The sequence below is a fragment of the Falco naumanni genome, chromosome 6, assembly GCF_017639655.2.
Source record: "Falco naumanni isolate bFalNau1 chromosome 6, bFalNau1.pat, whole genome shotgun sequence".
In the NCBI taxonomy this organism is placed as follows: Eukaryota; Metazoa; Chordata; class Aves; order Falconiformes; family Falconidae; genus Falco; species Falco naumanni.
Genome location: NC_054059.1, coordinates 6,439,126 through 6,456,829, shown reverse-complemented (window position 1 = coordinate 6,456,829; position 17,704 = coordinate 6,439,126). Strand labels below are relative to the sequence as shown.

The 17,704-nt window shown below is 45.6% G+C and overlaps 1 long non-coding RNA gene across 3 annotated transcripts in view; it reads right to left on the bottom strand.

The window, feature by feature from the left end:
* Positions 1–956: 956 nt before the first annotated feature.
* Positions 957–17,704, bottom strand: part of LOC121090737 — a 141,137-nt gene continuing 124,389 nt past the window's right edge. For all 3 annotated transcript variants that reach the window (XR_005828690.1, XR_005828692.1, XR_005828691.1), the window contains exon 7: positions 957–1,190. This is a non-coding gene — a long non-coding RNA (uncharacterized LOC121090737). The remainder of the gene's footprint in view (positions 1,191–17,704) is intronic.

The window sequence follows — 17,704 nt, the reverse complement described above, 5'->3', positions numbered from 1 at the left end:
CTGTCCTTACCGCCTCGCCGCACGCCAGCGGGCTGCGGGACCCAAGCGGCTGGCTGTCCCCTGGGGCTGCCAGCCCGCACAGCCGGCTCCGCGCCCGGCTCCAGCCCCAGCGCCGCGGCTCCCGCCGAGGCCCCGCCAGGCCGAGCCCCGCGGCCGCCCGCAGTGCTGCCACCTGCTGGGCGAGGGCGCCAGGGCGAGCGCGGGCCCGCTCCCGCTCCGGGCCGCTCCAGTCCCGCTCCCGCTCCCGCTCCGGGCCGCTCCAGTCCCGTTCCCGCTTCCGTTCCCGCTCCCGTCCCGCTCCCATTCCCTCTCCCGGGCCGCACCCGTTCCGCTCCCGCTCCCGTCCCGCTCCCGCTCCCGGGCCGCTCCCACTCCCGCTCCCCCTCCCGGGCCGCCCACACTCCCTGTCCCGTTCCGCTCCCGTTCCCGCTCCTGATCCGCTCCTGCTCCCGGGCCGCTCCCTCTCCCGCTCCCTCTCCCGCTCCCGTCCCGCTCCCGCTCCCGCTCCCGCTCCTGTCCCGCTCCCGCTCCCATCCCGCTCCCGTTCCCGCTCCCGGGCCGCTCCCGTTCCCACTCCTGTCCCGCTCCCGTTCCTGCTCCTGGGCCGCTCCCGCTCCCTCTCCCGCTCCCGTCCCGCTCCTGCTCCCACTCCCACTCCCACTCCTGGGCCGCTCTCGCTCCTGCTCCCGCTCCCGGGCCGCTCCCACTCCCGCTCCCGCTCCTGGGCCACTCCTGCTCCCGCTCCCTCTCCCGCTCCTGTCCCGCTCCCACTCCCGCTCCAGTCCCACTCCCGCTCCCGTTCCCGCTCCCTCTCCCGCTCCTGTCCCGCTCCCATCCCGCTCCTGTCCCGCTCCCACTCCCATCCCGCTCCCGCTCCCGCTCCCGGGCCGGCCGTGGGCGGCCGCAGCGGAGGAGCCGCAGGTGCAGCCCCGGCGCTCCCTGCCCCCTTCCCCGTGGCCGCTGCCCCGGCGGGCGGGCATGCCCGGTGCCGTGACCAGCGCCCTCGGGGCGGCCACGCTTCCCCGCCCGCGCCCTCGGCCGTTAGGGCGTCCCAGCGGGCCGGCCCGAAAGCCCGTTAATCACTTCAGGATGTCTTAGACGTGGGCAATAACACTGCGGAGAATCCGGGCCCTCTGACACTCCAGTGCAGTATCTGAGCGTTTAACAATAACAGTCAACACTGCTGATGCCTGTGAAAATACAGATGTAAGCCAGCTGTCTGTCAGGGTGAAAAATGTGTTTGTCTTTTCGTTTTAACGTGTCATTTCCCTCTTGGACATTTGCTGTGTTACTGCCAGGATATCACGTGCTTCCAGCACAGGCTCTGCCCCAGGAAGACGAACCACATTCAGATGGAGGGCGGGTGTCATTGTCCTGTGTCTGCGAGTTGTTTTCCTCATCGGAAGCTAAGCAAAACATACCTGACCTAATGCCTTCATTTTTGCCCACGGTAATGAAATAATTTCCGTTATCTACTTCTAGCCAAAGAGAACCACAGTTCTGTCCACCGAAGGATCATAAGAGGGGTGAGAGAGTGCCTGTGCTGGGGGATGTCAGCCCACAAAACATCTTGATGTTTAGATTAATGCACGAAAGCTTGAGATTAATAAGGGGAAGTCTATATAATGATCAAAAATTAATAGGCATAAAATAGGCTTATGGTGGGATAACTCATACTTGGCGCATTAGTGGAAGAGGATGCATGTTCATGAAGGACAAGAAAGGGGAGAAGGGAAGTGTGGCTGCCTAGCACATACAGCTCATCCTCAGCTCCAGAACAGAGGGAGAAAAAGTTGCTGACTGTCTGTTCGCAGAGGAAAGGAGTTCAGGCGCTCTCAGGGTAAGTATCAGGGTAAGTGGACAATCCTCTCAGCAAGTGCAGATGGAGATGGCATTTTGTGAGCAACTGGCAGGATCCTCCAGGAGGTGATGCTCTCCAGGGATTTCAGCAACATGTAGAGAAAGTAATAAACCAAGAGACAACAGACTATCTATTGCAGTAAATGAAACAGCTCCAGAGGGAGCACATTCCTCAACATTGATGCACTGCCATTCATACTACCAAAGTGCTGGGACACTCCCTGACATGGTTTTGTCCTCAGGTACCCACCACTGTCCCAAAACAATTCCCAAACACTGCTTGGAGTTAGCAGAGAGCAGCAGCCAGATCCCGTGGCCAGGGTATGGCCTCCCAGTTTTGGAGGGTGAGAGAGTTTAGCTGTCCAGATGTGGGCCACTCTCTGCCAGTTGGTCTCAGTTCTAAAGAACAGCTGTGGGCACGTTTTGTGTGTCGTGAAATGCAGGCATAGTGTTCAGCAAGCTCCAGGAATGTGCTGATGACAATTTCTTGACACATAGGTAAAGAAAATCCAGCAGAGAGAGTAGGGGGAAGATTTCTCCAGATTTGGAAATAAATGGCTGAAAATGCAAACATGGAAATTGAGATGAGGGTTACAAAATGACAGTGCACATGATCCACAGGAAAGGAAGGAGAGAGCAGCAAGATCGAAACAGTGGACTTCAAGGACACAGATTTCAATAAATTCAGAGGAAAAGTAGGTAAGATCTTATGTAAAGACAGTTTATGAGAAAAAGGAGTCAAGGAAAACTGACTCTCTTTTTTTTTTTTTTTTTTTTTAAACAAATATGGCAGGTAGAAGAGTAAACCATTCCAAAGCAGGGGAAGGAGAAACAAAAGTAATAAAAAAACGTGGTTAAACCACAAGTTCTTTGTTGACTTCAGACACTGGAATACATACAAGCAGTGGAAACTACAGTAGGCTGCTAAACATGAAAATAAGTAATGTGACAGTAAAATACAAGATCAGGAAGGCAAAGGCACAAAATAATAACAAGAAATCACTCTGTAAGAGGAAAATCAAGAAAGTACTGAAGGAAAGCTATTAACAGATGGTCTCTTGAAGGTCAAAAGCTCTTTTGCGTCACCCTTCATTGGAAGTAATAACTAAAATTGGGTGGCTTAAATACAGTATGACAAATAAAAGGTGAGATCTGCTAGAACAGGGGGACAAAAAGCAAGGGAGTACTTTGACAAATTAGAGCCTTTCAGATCAGCCACAGCTTTTATTTTTCGTACTTGGCTAAAGCTAAGGAGCGTTGCTGGTTGCAAGTACTCTGCAAAGCCTTGCAGAGTTCAGGTGAGGATCAAGAAGAGGAAGAAGGCTAAGCAGCATTCCTGTCTCTAAAACAGCACAGCTGGAAGCATAGATGCCACACACTGGCTTCAATTCCCAGAATATGACTGGAACAAATAATAAAAATAATCCATAAGCACCTAAAAGTTAACAATGCAAATACCGGCAACATGGATTGCTCCAGAACTGCACTGCATCAATCTGAATTATTTCCCTCTCTGGCAATGTAACAGGCCTAATGGATGGAGAGAAGAGAGCTAGTAAGTGTTCGTATACAGTGATTTTAACAAGAGTTTTGACACTGCCTCATAAAGACAAGGCAGGGTGATGTAGTCTAGATTAAATCATCATCGAGTGAATGTATAAAAGAAAGGAACAGTGCCCTCAGATAAGAGTTAGCCATTAACTTATTACGAAAATGGTACTCTTTATGAGTTTAGCAACATTTGTGTATTCATTAATGATCTGGATGACATACACTGAAGATTTTTATAACATCAATGTGGGAGAAGCTGCAGGACAGAAATATTTATAAGAACAAATGGGAGAAATGGTCTGACAAAGAGATATGACGTTGTTCACTTAGAATTCCCACCTACATGTTACACTTACCCAGAAATAATCATCCAGACAAGTAAAGGATTGGCAACAAATGGATAGGTTCTGCAGGAAAGATCTTGTGCTTCTAGTCAACCACAGCTGGGCACAGGTCAGCAACATCTTGTTGCTGCAAAGAAGACAGAGGCAACAGTGGGCTCCCTGATTAGGAGTTTGCCCTCAAGGCAGAGGAACATTACTCCTCTCAGCATGGGCCAGGCTCTGGCTGAAGCATCACATGCTGGTTTGATGTGGGTGACTGGGAACGAGACCACAGAGCAATGGTTATGAAGGGAGATCTTGAAAATGTGGCCTATGAGAAAAGACTGAAATAATAACAATTTGATGAAGAGGAGACTGAAGTGAGATGGCTACCACATTTTCTCTGGATTCACTGGCTTTCTCCTGGTCAGCTGCCAGGCAAAGGGCCTGGGATAGAACCCAGGAATGTTCCCAGTCGGCAGATTTAATGTGACCAGACTGTATTAGAGATTGAAGGGAGTTGCTAGAATAGATCCAGGCTGCTGCATGCCATTTGACCCAGTGCCAGAGAATGATCCCCAGTGCGTTTAATTTCCTACTATAAACCTGGATAATAAGTTTTCAAATTATAAAAGGGGACTTCAGTGAGGAAGAGAATCCCTTGTTCTCCGTCACCTACGTATTTAGAGTTAGAAATAATAAGCACCGTATCCAACCAAGAAGTTTTAGTCTGGAAATTAGAAAAAAACAATATTTGGAAGCACCGGAATACATTGCCTCCAGGAAGGCTCCACCACTGAAGGCTCCTGAGGAGAAGCTGGGTAAACCTCTGACGGTGATACCTGAAGAACAACAGATCCTTCCTCATGGCAGAAGGATGGACTGGAAGTCTTTTATGTTCTACTCCAGCCCAATTTTCTGCTCTTCTCTCAAATGCTAGGGATGAATAGTTAAATAGGTACAATTTTCCACTTCATCCAGTGAGAAGTGGGACTTCTTGCAACAGGACTCTCCTTTGCCATTTGTTCTCACAATATGTCACTATGTAATTCTAGAGTAATCTATAAATTCCTCATAATTAAGTGCACTGAATTAGCTTTCCCAGTGAGGACTCCATCATTTAACATGGACACTTTGAGAAGCTACTTTGTGTTCACTGTTCACTGTAGAAATTATTTCCTGGCAGTTTTGACAAAGATGGCTGATACAAAGAGCTTAGGCTGCCCAAGGACATCACAACCAGTGCAGATAGGTCCAACCAAGAACTAATTGCACCAATGAGGTTAAAAAGCATCCATAAACTATACAAAGCTATCAGGGAGGCAAGTACTGCAATCTGGCTAGCTCCTTTGTATGTTTTAGTGCATTTCTGCTGTCATTCTGGGAAGCACTTTAAGCCAAGAGCTTTTCATACCTAGAGAATGATTTAAGCAATGTAGGAACAAACAAAGACAATCTACCAGCCAGGGCGGAGGTGTTGTCTGGAGACCTGCAAGTTAAAAAATAGGTTTTGGTTTTGCTGTCTAACAGACCTGTTCAACAGTGTAAATACATGTAAATATCTTTGACAAGGACAACTATCTCGGGTCTGTTTCAATTAATTTTAGTTCAAGATGGAAATAATTCCCTCTGGAGTCCAAATCGTCCAGATCGCTTAGGCTCCATGACAACCTGTACGAAGGAAGTTGTGTTGGGGTAGCTGGCTGCTCTGTTTCATTTTTTAGAAGTCAGAAGAAATTATCTTGACATTCCTGAAGAGAAAAAGTTGCCAGAAGTTTCTTCTCCATGAGACACAGAGATTTTTCCTTTCGGTGAGAGTGAAATCTTTTTTGACATGCCGCATTGTCACACAAAATGGAAATCTTGAATTTCTAGCCATTCCTGGCTGGTCAGTTAGCTCCTTCCAAAAACTGCCTGCGCTATAAAGAGAAAAAAATAGCTTGGAAGACTGGAAGAATTATAGCCACCTCAGGGGTGGAGGGCTGGGACACAGACGTTGCAGCTCAGAGGTTCAAATTTGCTTGCTTACTGCCTTTGGCTTTCACTGACACATGTGTCCTGGTGCTACAATTGCCTTTGAAAATGTTTTTCTGAATTATTTTGTCTTAGTCATACAAGAAATCTACCATAAAGGCAGGTGTGAGACTATAATTTTCAGCATCAGCACAGGGAAAGTTATGTATTTGTTTTCCTGTCCATCTGCTCTGCAGTGATGATGGGACCTAAAGCAGTGTTTCCATTCAGTTTCTATGGTTTAATAATCATCAAATTCTCATACAGAGTCTGTGGCCTGAGCCAAGTTTCTCCGTTAACCAGCCTGAAACACGTTTACTCCTGAGACGAAATAAGATCAGATTCATTAAGCCCAGTCTGGCCAAAAGGAAAATATATAGATATTTATTTGAAAAGAAAATGCCTAAAATTCCTTCATCCCAGATAATTTATTCCTACTAAATATCATGTGATGCAAATGCATGCAATTCATAACATTTATATGAACCAAGGCTTGGGAAGGCTGATTAATATATAATGAGCCACGTGTCATGGGCCAGGATACAGGAGAATAGTCTGACAAGAAACTGCATTGATGATTTCAGGTTCTGCCGATACTTAGGTAAATGCTTACATGAAATCCACCTAAAAATAAATAGAATAAAGCTACTTACCCACCTCTTCAAGTAGAACCTTCCGCCAGTGACTTATTTGCAAAACACAGAGTGCCTTGGATTTTCAGTGGTCGAGAATACTTTGAGTTCAACTATGGCACTAAGGTAATAAAATAATAAAAAGTTATTTTTTTCCCTTATCCTTCATGCATTTTTCATTGAACATTAATCATAGGATAGATTAGGCAAAAAATGTAATTCAGATTTCTATATGGTATTCTCGATGGATATTTTCCCCTGTAATATATCCAGACAAGTTGCATTTTGATATTCAGATAATTTGAAGATGTTCTTTTTATCTTTGTAGCAAATGGTACAGTCACACAGTGCTTTGCCTTTTACTCATAGATTTTCTATCAACAGGCCTTAGGATAAGTCTTTTCTGTTCTGAATCTGCTAAACTGGAGTTCTTTACAGTGCCATAGTTCAATGGTACTGCCTCACCATGGACTTAGTGCTAAGCACTCGTCATAAATGGAACCACAAGAACAGCCTAATTATCCAAACAAGTTTAAAAGACAATGTACCTGATTCTTCTCCGTAAGTACTGGGAGAAGTACCAAAAGAAATCCACAATCAATGTTTTAATTGAATGGAAGACAATTTCCTGAACATGAAGTTATCAACACACGACAGAGCTATTTTGTGAATTTAAGTACACAAGTGGCAAATATTTGTGGGTGATACCTTATCTGTTTCAACCTGCCAAGGAGTTGGGCTAGACCCTGAAGATCCATTTCATCTTTTTTCCTAAGTGTATCTTTTTTATTCTAACATATAGTGTTATTCTAAAAGATGGGAAAGAGTTGTTTCTCAAGAAGAAATATCCACAGAGTGGACATTGTTTTGTTAGTGAGGAGCATTATGGTCAGCTACCAACACTTTGTGAAATAATCAACGTAAACTCATTTTATAAAACAGTGAAAGGTTCCCTTTGTTCAGAATCCACATATAATGTAAATCTGTGTAAAATTATAGATAATTATGAAATTCAAGGGATCTTTGAAGAATTTTCACTGATGCTGCATTAAAGGGACATCCTCTCTTTATATGGAAAAGTAGCCCTGTGAAGATGCCCTCTGCTGTTACATGACAGAATTCAGGTGCTCCAAAACCAACGCATACACCACCTTCACAGGACTGGAAAGCCGCTTGGTCCTTCAGTGGCCGGCTTAGAAAGCCTTTTTGACTTCTGAATAACAGAACAGGCCAGGTTAAAACTGGTTATGGTTGTGTTGATTGGTAGCAGTGGCATGTTCGGAGCCGAAATTATGTCAATAGCAGCGCAGCTGCAAAAGTGCAATTGCTTATCACTGTTTGGAGAGAAAGTTACACGGGAGACAAGGAGTCCCCATCTCTCCAGGGGACCTCAGACCCTCTCCTCAAAGAGAAACAGGTGTGATGGTATGGGAAACTGAAAACCAGATTCATCAACAGCCTTCCTTCCTTGCATAGCAGGAGCTGTGCCTAAGCAAAGATGGTAACTCTTTATTGCACAGAACAACAGCTTTCTGCAGGCTTCAGATTCAAAAGCATTCAGAAGCACTGAGTCAGGGCCAGCCTTAGCAAAATGAATAATTACACTAAGTCAGACCATTTTCAACATTGGCAAAGCTTTGTTATTGCTTGCTTAAGGAAGATGCTTCTGGAGAGGGAAAAAGGGTCTCCCAGTTGTCTCACCAGCAAGAGACTCAGGGTTTATGGGGTCAGTACTTCTCCAGGTATTGCCTCTGCAAACTTAAGTAAGTCAGCTGAGGGTCAATTTCTTCAGAAGCCGTGACCAAGCTACATTATATATCCATTAGCAAGAGGTGGAGATGGCCAGCGTGGCCGAAAATCAGGCATTAATCTCCTTCTGCCTCTCTTTCCCTGCATGAAAACAGCCATGATATTTCCCCAGGTATGGATGGCTGAATTCACATGCATGGGGTGAAAAGGGCCATTTCAGTCCAGCACAGAGCTCTGCTCCTTTCCCTGGGGGAGCGGCTGCACAGCAGCTCATTGCATTAGCTGCAGCCACATAGATCTACATTATCAGCCCTCAACCCTGACCTAGCAGCAGTATCTGAAAGCTCAGAATGGACCAGATCCAGGTACTTTAGCAGTTTTACAGCTTGTGCTGTTTTACAGCTCCGTGCTGCCTCAGGCAGGCTGTTACCCATACCCAAGCAAGCAAGTTGAAAGCTGGCTTAGCATTTGTGGGTGACACTACAAACCTGTCTCTACGTTTCAGTATAAACATGAGCCCAGATAAGCTGTGGGGGATACCATTAGCAATGCTCCCCATCTCCTCCCTTGCCCAGCTGACACTGCGGGCGCTGGAGCACAGCCCACCCCATAGCCGTGCCCCCTCACTGGGATCAGAGCCCACTGCTCCACCAAAAGCCTGGTGCTATGGCAGCAGCGGATATAACTGGCAGGTTGCAGTCACCCACGGCTTTCCAAAGGAGCAGCATCATTCCATAACACCAAAGGCCGTAATTTGAACGCTACAAACTGCAGGGCCTCAGTTAGAGGGGAAACAGCGAAGCAGGAAGAATGGCCATCTCTATACAGATTATGAGAGATAGATTACAGTCAACTGGAAAAAAAAATCACAGAGCAACAGAGAGGTGGCTGGAAACCTTGGAAAAACCCCAATTCAACAGAACATCAGTATTTTGAGAGTCCCAGCCAGGAAGCAGGACACAGATACCATGCAGTAAAGTGCTGCCAGACATGTTGGTTATTGATTTTTCTGAAGATCCCACCTGAACTGAATGTGTGGACTGAATCCCAATGAGAGTCCCAGATGGAGTAGGCAATTGTGGAGGCAATGGACATATTACTCTTTAGGACTCAAGGGACCAAGATAGGTTTTTACAAGCAGCTAAAACGAAGAAAGAGATCATATGGGAAGGTGCTAGGCTCCTATTGTTTCCGGACGTAAGTCCTATAACCCAGGGCAAAAGGGAAGAATTAACTGTGGTTAAAAAAAAAAATAATAAATATTTGAGATATAAAATGTGTCTGCATCAGTTTCTCTGGCTTGCCAAAGAGCATAGTTCACACAGTGAGAAAACCAGCATCTTTGGGGGAGCGGAGGCAGCACAGAAGTTGCTGTCAAAAGCATTTGAGACAGAGAAATTCTTTCTCTCTGCAATGTGCTGTGTCCCCATTGCTCCCCACATCCTGGTGGGTGATGGAGGAGTGTCCCTGCAGCAGAGAGCTGAGTACTGGCACCATATGGGAGTAGGGGGAAACCTTGTTTCTTTTTCCTTTCTCTTTATTTTGTGTCACCTAGCCTGTGCTACCATGCTACCATCTGAGTAGTGAAAAATGCCTGCAACTGCTGCCAGGAGTTTTAGGATAAGCACACCCAGTCCATCACAAAAACACATCTGACAACGGTACATGGAGTGGGTGTAATCGCTATGCAAACACCAAATATATGGTTAACTATTTTGGCACTTTCATCCATCTCCTGACTGTGTTTAATATGTTACAAAACAATACCAGTAATGTCAGTGCCCCCCTGGCTTTTCCAGCAGAGCTGAGTCCAAGGCCCTGGATGGTGTCTGCTTGGTACAGCCTAAAAATTAGCCTTGACTAATATCAGCTCAGGTGCCCAGAAAGGTACAGACTTCTGCGTATGCCCTCCTCCCTGGAAACCTGGGGTTTTCTGAAGGGGAAAAAACATGACTGCTTTCCCTTCCCTCTGCCTGCAAGGGAGCCTGGGGGCCAACGGTGGCTATTTGCCCCCCAAAACCAAGCCCCAGGTTCTCAGGAGAGCAGAAAGGCTAAAGAAAAGGCGCTCATGAAGCCGAACAGGTGGTAGGTGGAAAGCCACAGTCAAATTGTGTGTGAACATCCCGCTCTCTGGAAGTAGCTCTCCAGGCCGGAGCAGCCACTGCGGGTTGCTACAGAGCATCATGGGGCACGTGTCTCCCGCATGCCCTGGTGCTCCCAGTACCAACCCTACTACTGGCTACGTGCAGCATCCCTCAAAGCCACCACACTTGGGCTGTTGGCTGCACCCTCCGCATCTAAGGAGCACCGCTTCAGGGATCCCACATCAACTGCTTTTATTTTATGCATCTCCAGCCCTCTCCTCGTGTCTCACCTCACATGCACACGTACAGCTTAAAGCCTGACAAGAGATTTGCCACCACCAGTAGCCGCTGCTTCTGAAAACACCTCAGCAACCACTAATTCTCCCTTCGCCTTTCTCTCCTTCATACGTCCTCCTCCTCCTCATGGCAAGAAACGGGCCAGAAAAACAGACACATTTTTTACTGCTGATTCCACAGATTTTCCCGACTGCGACAGTAATGCTCCACCATTAGGGCTGGACTCGTGCCTCCAGTTCATGTGAATACATGCAAATGTGTTGAACTGAAGCAGCAAGAGACCCACTTGCTAATAACACCCATTGAAACACACTGCCATTTGACTACCTTCTGCTTAATCCCTTCATTTTCTTCAACAAATGAGATTTGCTGCTATTGCCCAGACACAATGCAGTAATGACCGAGGAAGGAGGCTCCCCCATGCAAAGAGATGCTTAGCTAGAAAATAAACAAATAAATCAAATAAATAAAAAGCCACCCCACATTAAATGAAGTTGCGCTGCCACCTCAGGTTACCATCTGTTTCTACTTTGATTCCAGTGTTTCCGTCAGACCGTTTTGTCAACTACCTATGAGTTCAGCTGGCGGCTGTTGTTTCTAAACACGGTGGGGCCCCAGGAGAGACCCAGCGCCCCTTTCCCCTGGTCCCAGACACTGGGATATGATCTAGGAGAGAAAGCAGGGGGGGAAAGGAAACAGAGAGAGTGAAAGAGCAAAAGATTAAAGAGAGAGAGAGAAAGAAGGAAAGAGGGGATGGAAGAAAGAAGGAAAGAAGGAAGAAAAGGAGAGATCCTTCCCACTATCCTGCATTTTACTAATCTCTTTCTTTCTTTTTAAAACAGCTCTTCAGTTTGGAGGGATATTAAAAATAGAAGAGTGTTAGATTTGGCAATAAATTAATGTCCAGATGAAGGGAAAACAATTACAAATTGGAAACAGATTTATTCACACTCAGTGCATTAATGAAAACGCTTAAAAAAAGCTAAACTGGGTATACTGTGTGGAAAAAAATAATGGCCCAGCAGGTCTACTTTTTATTAACAACTCATCAGTAAGCAGGTTGTAATTCATAACAAAGAATTTACCCCAAGGAACACCACAGGACTGTGAGCTTTTTAGTTTCCTAAGAAAATACATATGTTGTTCCACTTGGTTTCCTTTCAATAAAACCCACCAGTTAGCACTTCATTTTCGAGCTGTTCTGACAAATCAGGTGAGTTAGCTTTGTAGAAAAAACAGAAGCCAACTTTTCAGCTGAGAATTTTAGGGAATTTTTTAATAACTTAAATAAATTTCCCAAACGGCAAGGAAGCATGATAAAAGGCTGTGAAATGAGTTTGTTTGGAACAGCTTGAAAGAATTTTTCTTTTAATTTGCTTCATTAATTTTTCCTGAGGAAATATTTAGGGATACATCCCTTACTGCTAAGGTATGTGTTTGAGACAAAAGGAATTTTTATGATTTTTGTTGTGTTTTTATAGTGTCTTGAAACCTGATTAAAGATACTGATGAAAACCTGCCCACTAGTTTGCAGCTAGGTGCAAGGCCTAAAGGAGATTGAGGCGCCAAGAAATCGGTTTTGTGAAGGTCACTCTCATACAACGTGTCTCTTACAATATCCTGTATCGTTTTGTTTGGCTGCTCCTATCACCTACATACAGAAAAGCCCTCTTGAAGGAAGAAAATAATCAAGGAGGAAAGTAGGAAACCCGAGAGAATTATATGAAATGCAACGAAAGGAAAAGGAACCAAGGTGCAAAACCAGTCCAGATTTAGATAAATCACTTCAGCTTAAATTATTATAGTGCAGTGCTGGTCAGGACATGCACTGTGTCCAGCCTGGATTCGGTTCAGAGACATAACAGACCCGCCACAAGTGCCAGCAGCTCCTGGTTGTACCAGCGTGTGTTATAGCTGAGCAGGATCCTCCCTCCGTTCAGTCGTTCTTCAGAAGGAAGTGGGCTTCCCAGGATTTAATCATCACACTCAGTCCTTTCACATGGTTTAACAGAGCAGAGATCTGGTGCAAGACTCCAGGAGATCGCTGAGAGTTTTCCTATCAACTTCTCATTTCATATACACAATATACACATTTCCTCAAACATCAAAGAAGCAAAATTAACCGGCTGCTCCAGGATTTAAAAAAATTATAATGGAATGTAATTTGAGATGCAGAGGACACTGAATTCTTAGTTATTTATCATTCCTGACTTGGCTAGAGAGGAGCACTGGAAGAGCAGGGACTACTAAGGAACACAGTGCTTACACAGAAAGACTCCTTATAGCCACTAATGTATTTAGACTGAGTAAATGCAACTGGAAACTAATTCTAAATCTTCTCCAAAAGCAGAAATAATTGGAGTTGAGAGACAATAGTTTCTCTTGAATCTGCTGTGTCTCTGATGAACACCCATCCCACAGCTGGGTGCAAATCACAGGGACTTTCAGCTCTCAGTGGAAGAGACGTGCACAATTACTTGTTTCAGAAATGGTGAGATGCAGGAGTGTGATGCTTCACGTGTCACTGCCATAACTAGGTAGGGTCAGCAAGAGCTCCAAGAGCACATGCAAGTGGCAAAGGTCTCTGTGACATACGTGTAGGTTATAAAGTTCGTATGAATAGATCCAGGAACGCTCTCGGGCTCAACAGCAATCTTTTAGAAGGACTGGCTCTCCATAAGACTGCTTAAAGCAGCTTAAAGCAGTAAAGACTCTCCCTGGAAGATACTATTAGAACACTTCTAAGGCAGGACTTTCAGACCTTTACCTGCAGACCCACTGTGCAGGATCCAGCTGCAGAGAAGGAGCAGCCCAGCTACGTCAAAAAAATCCTATTTCTGTGAATGTCAGGCTGAAAGTAGGACTCAAACATTGATATTTCCAAAGCACTTCATCCGAGAAACGCTGGTCAGGCAAGTAGTTAATGCTCAGAGACCTCTGCAGTGACATACAAATGGAAACAACCCACTCCCTCTTCCATTACAGTAGGTCTGGGCCATGGTATCCTCTGCAACTGAAGACAGTTTAAGTGCTTAAGGATGCAGCTCATAGCTTGGAAAGTGTAGGCAGCTGAAGCATTTAGGCACATGAAATCACTGCAAGATTAAAATACTTATTGTGTTCATCCACTTCTAGCCAATCTGCAATTTGTAATCTGTCCAGAAAAAAATGAGATCATATATCTGCTACTCAAATTATTTTGCTATCTGCCAAAGAATGCTTCTGGGAAGGGTTATTCTTCCCAGCAGAAATGTAGGAAATAAGTTGGAAAACATTAATTCATATTAATAAAAAAGGCCTGTGAAGACAACAGCTGTTTGATCCTTAGATAAACTGTAGACAGTTTTCACTATTTAAGTCGTCGTGAGTGATGTACTGTAGGTTTAGAGGGAAAAAAGGAGCCAAGAGAAAGAGGAGAGAAAAGAAAAAAGCCTGGAGAAAATATTTACTTGCATACTTTTCCTAGGAAAATATAAATGTGGGTAATGAAACAGACTTGTTTAGATACTCTGTGGCCCTCCCTGAGGGATCTGGAGTAGATACTTTCCACCTACTCCTAAGCTTGCTTCAGCAGTCACGGCAGGGGTTTCTGTGGTGGGACTCTCGTGGGCACAGGCTTTACAGGTGTTTGCAGAAAGACAGGTGTGGAGGCTCGATGGCACCTTTTGGGCCGGAGGATGGCAGCTGTGCTGACATGGCAGCAACGGGAGCCTGGCTGCAAGGGGACCCTGCCTGAGGGAACCGGGGAGCTGTGAGGAACTGGTGCGGATGGGGCAGCCACATCTGAAAAGCGCTACGGCAGGTGAGGGGGAATCCAAGACATGAATTAGTTTAAATTGTCTTGTCACCTGAGAGGGGCTGTAAGTGCCTCTCAGGGTGGGCAGTGCTCTCAGGCAGACCTTCACGCTCCTTCCCCTACTGCAGCGGCTCTCCTGGCTCCCCGAGGCCACTCCTCTGCGGCCACAACTCACCTCTAGGTGCCTTTGAAACAAGAACTGTGCTGGGAGAGAAAACAGAAACTGGCACACACGGTATCTGCTCCAGAGGCAGGGGGATATGTGGGGGGCACGAGGATGGACACAGCTCTCGGGTGCTCTCCACTGCGCCTCATCCAGGAGGGGGGTCTAATCAGCTGCGTCTGCCCCGGTGTGGAGTCTCCAGCGGCAACAAGAGGGAGGCTTTCCTGGGGTCACGGCCAGAGCAGAAGGGGACATGACACCGTCGCCTTCTCCAGCCTGAGCCCTGGACGGAAAACCTGGGTAGCAGGAAAGTTTCTTCACTCCCAGTCCTGATTTCTCTGTTTCTGCTGGTGAAACCAGTCTGGGTGATCTCTTTGTATGTTATTGACCCGATTGCTTTGGATACCAAAATTACTGGATATCTCATACATCTTCAGTTTATATTAAATATAAAACTTCCAGTCTGGAGGTTGGGTTTTTTTCCCTGAATTCCAGAATTAATATTTATTCCCTGATGTCCCCACCCAACTCCCTTTCCTGAGAGCCTGGCAGATGGTGGGGCTCACTGCAGTCGCTTGTGCAGGGGTGGACCAGGTGACTTGAGGAACCCTCTGGGAGGCCTGTTGATATGTGTTTGTCAGTGGAACAGACAGCTCACTGTAGCTCCCATTTACAAGCTTCTTAAACTAGCTTCTAAACTAGCTTTTAACAAAGAAAATGTGTTAAAGTACCAATAAAACTGCTCTAATAAGCCCTCCATAGCAAACTCCTAATTGAAGCTCATAAAGAGAGCTCTAAACAGTATTTAAAGTGCAAAGAAAACATATTGGCCCTCAATGCAAACAAGTAGATGTGGTGCTGATGCTTTTTATTTGACCAACATGAAAGCTGTAGAACACAAAAATGTAGGTGTGGGATGTGTGTGGTTAGAAAGCTGGTTACTGGACTTACAGGCAGGTTTAAAATCTCTCCTTCACCAAGTAGGCAGCTTGGCTCCAGCGCATACAACCTGCTCAGAAACTTGTACAAATGCCTTTTTCACTTGTACGCTTTCCCACACACATGGACGTACCTGCAAATGTAGGACAGAGCACGCATACATTTCACTTCCTACTTACTGACTGACTTTTTTATTTCAACTACTGCAAATTATCCTTGTCCTCTCGGTGCTCCCATGTCACAGTTTAGGTCCTCAAAGACAGCACAGAATCTGAAATTACTCTGCATCACATTGAGAGCATGCAGTGACTCTTCTTGACTCCTGCCAAGCACCCAAATGCTGAAAGCGCCTTGAGGGCTTCCAAGACTCTGCTTTGAGAGCTCCCCCAGGAGCAACAATGCTAAGTTCCCTCTAAATCTACAGGTTTCTACATGGCCTAAGGGAAGGGAAGCACACACAGATGTTAAAGAGGAGGCATAGGAAAGGCAAACTACATTTGAGAGTGGCGTAGCTTGGTAGAGAACAGAGCAACTCATGGCAACCCATCTCACCTCACTGCAACTTCTGTCCCATGCAGAAGCAAACTTAGAAATAAAATATATCTTCCTTCCAGTTGTATATCCAGCTATGAGCTCTACAGGATGGATTTCCCAGTAAAAAGTAGTTGCCTTGGTCCTCCAGATACTGCAGCACTTGTTCCCACTGAAGGCAATAAAATTATGATGGCAGGGCTATCAAATGTCCTGCTGGCCAGGACACACACCGGGGTGTGTTTAGCTCAGGACATGCAGGTACCGCTAAAGCACATCAGAAAACTCCAGTTGTATCCAGTCTGCCTGGCTCTTGGCTTCCTGAGTGGTAGGGAGAGGCAGCCGGAGCAGCCGGGCAGCCACATGTGGAGGGGAGTGGGGATGGGACTCAGTCTGGTGGGGGAAGGGAGAGTTAAAAATACCATGGGATGAAATTTTGGGATCAAAGGAGAGGAAATAATAGACTTTGAAGATGGAGAAGGAGGGAAAAGGAAGACTTAGAAGACACCATTAAATTAAAAATCTTTTGAAAAAGCACTCAAACCTTGTACAGCATATTTGGGCTGCAAGGCTGATACATCTAGCAGTGTTGTCCTCTGATTTCCATCTTCCTCAAGCTCTTTTCAAGGCAGAGCTGCATTAAAAACCATTGTGCTGCTGATGAAACACTTTGTGGTTTTGCCTCAAGTAATTCACTGTTTTCCACAAAAACTAAAGGCATTTTTTATAGGCAAAAGCTGTCATTTCACTGTGCTAAGCTGTTTCTGCCATAAAAAGGTGTGATTTCACTTCCTGCACATGTGTGAAAATTTAGGACGTGTTCCAGTATAAAAGAACATGTTGCCACATGAAAAGCCGCGTTTTTAACAGCATTTGCAAAATCTCACCCTTGACCAAATTTGTCAGTTCTCACAAAATCTTAAAGACCAGACCGTGACTTGTTTTTCTGAGTGCACAGAAGTGTTAAAATACTGCAGTGATGGGAAAACAAGGAGGGAAGAAAAAAAAAAAAAAAAAGGGAAAACAAAAGAAAAAGAATAGGAGAAAGAAAAGGAGGGAAAAAGAGAGAAGAGAAGAGAAAAGAGCACAAAAGAAAGAGTAGAAAGAGTCCCATATAAGCAGGGGCTTGAGACAATGCGAAGTGTGGAATTTGCAAAGTCTTTCAGTGGCGTAAAGATCACCTGCCTCAGACAGAAGCTATCATCCCTGTCAGACTAAAGCTCTCTGACCCTGGAATTCAGCACAAAATGGGAGCCTTGAGACCTTGCGGGACCATGGTATGCTAGAGGAGGGGAGGACCCCGTCCCATGAAGCACACCACCTGCCTGAGGGATGCTGCAGACCTCCTGTTACGCCCGGAACCTGGAAAACAGCAGGAACCTGGAAAACAGCAGGTTCAAGATGGCAAGACAAAGAAATCTGAAAGTTTCCCTAAATCAGTTAGATAAAATCTTGTGAGGCTGGACGCCAAAGCTTCTCCATGTAAGCAGAACCTACAGGTTAAGTAAGACTGGGATGCATCATGCACAATGAGGTTAAGAGAAGAAATGGTTGATGAAAGCTCTCAGGCCATCAGTACATCCTATGAAATCATCATAAGACCAAAGTAGTTTCTCATTTTCAGCTACAAGGCTAGAAATACTAAAATACAAAAGGCTGATAAAGTTATTTAACTAATCAAAACTGAACCCTTCTAAAGCAGAGAATCTAATGTAGCTGGTTTCCCCACCCAGAGTAGAAAAAAAATTAAAGAAAGTTAAATGGGA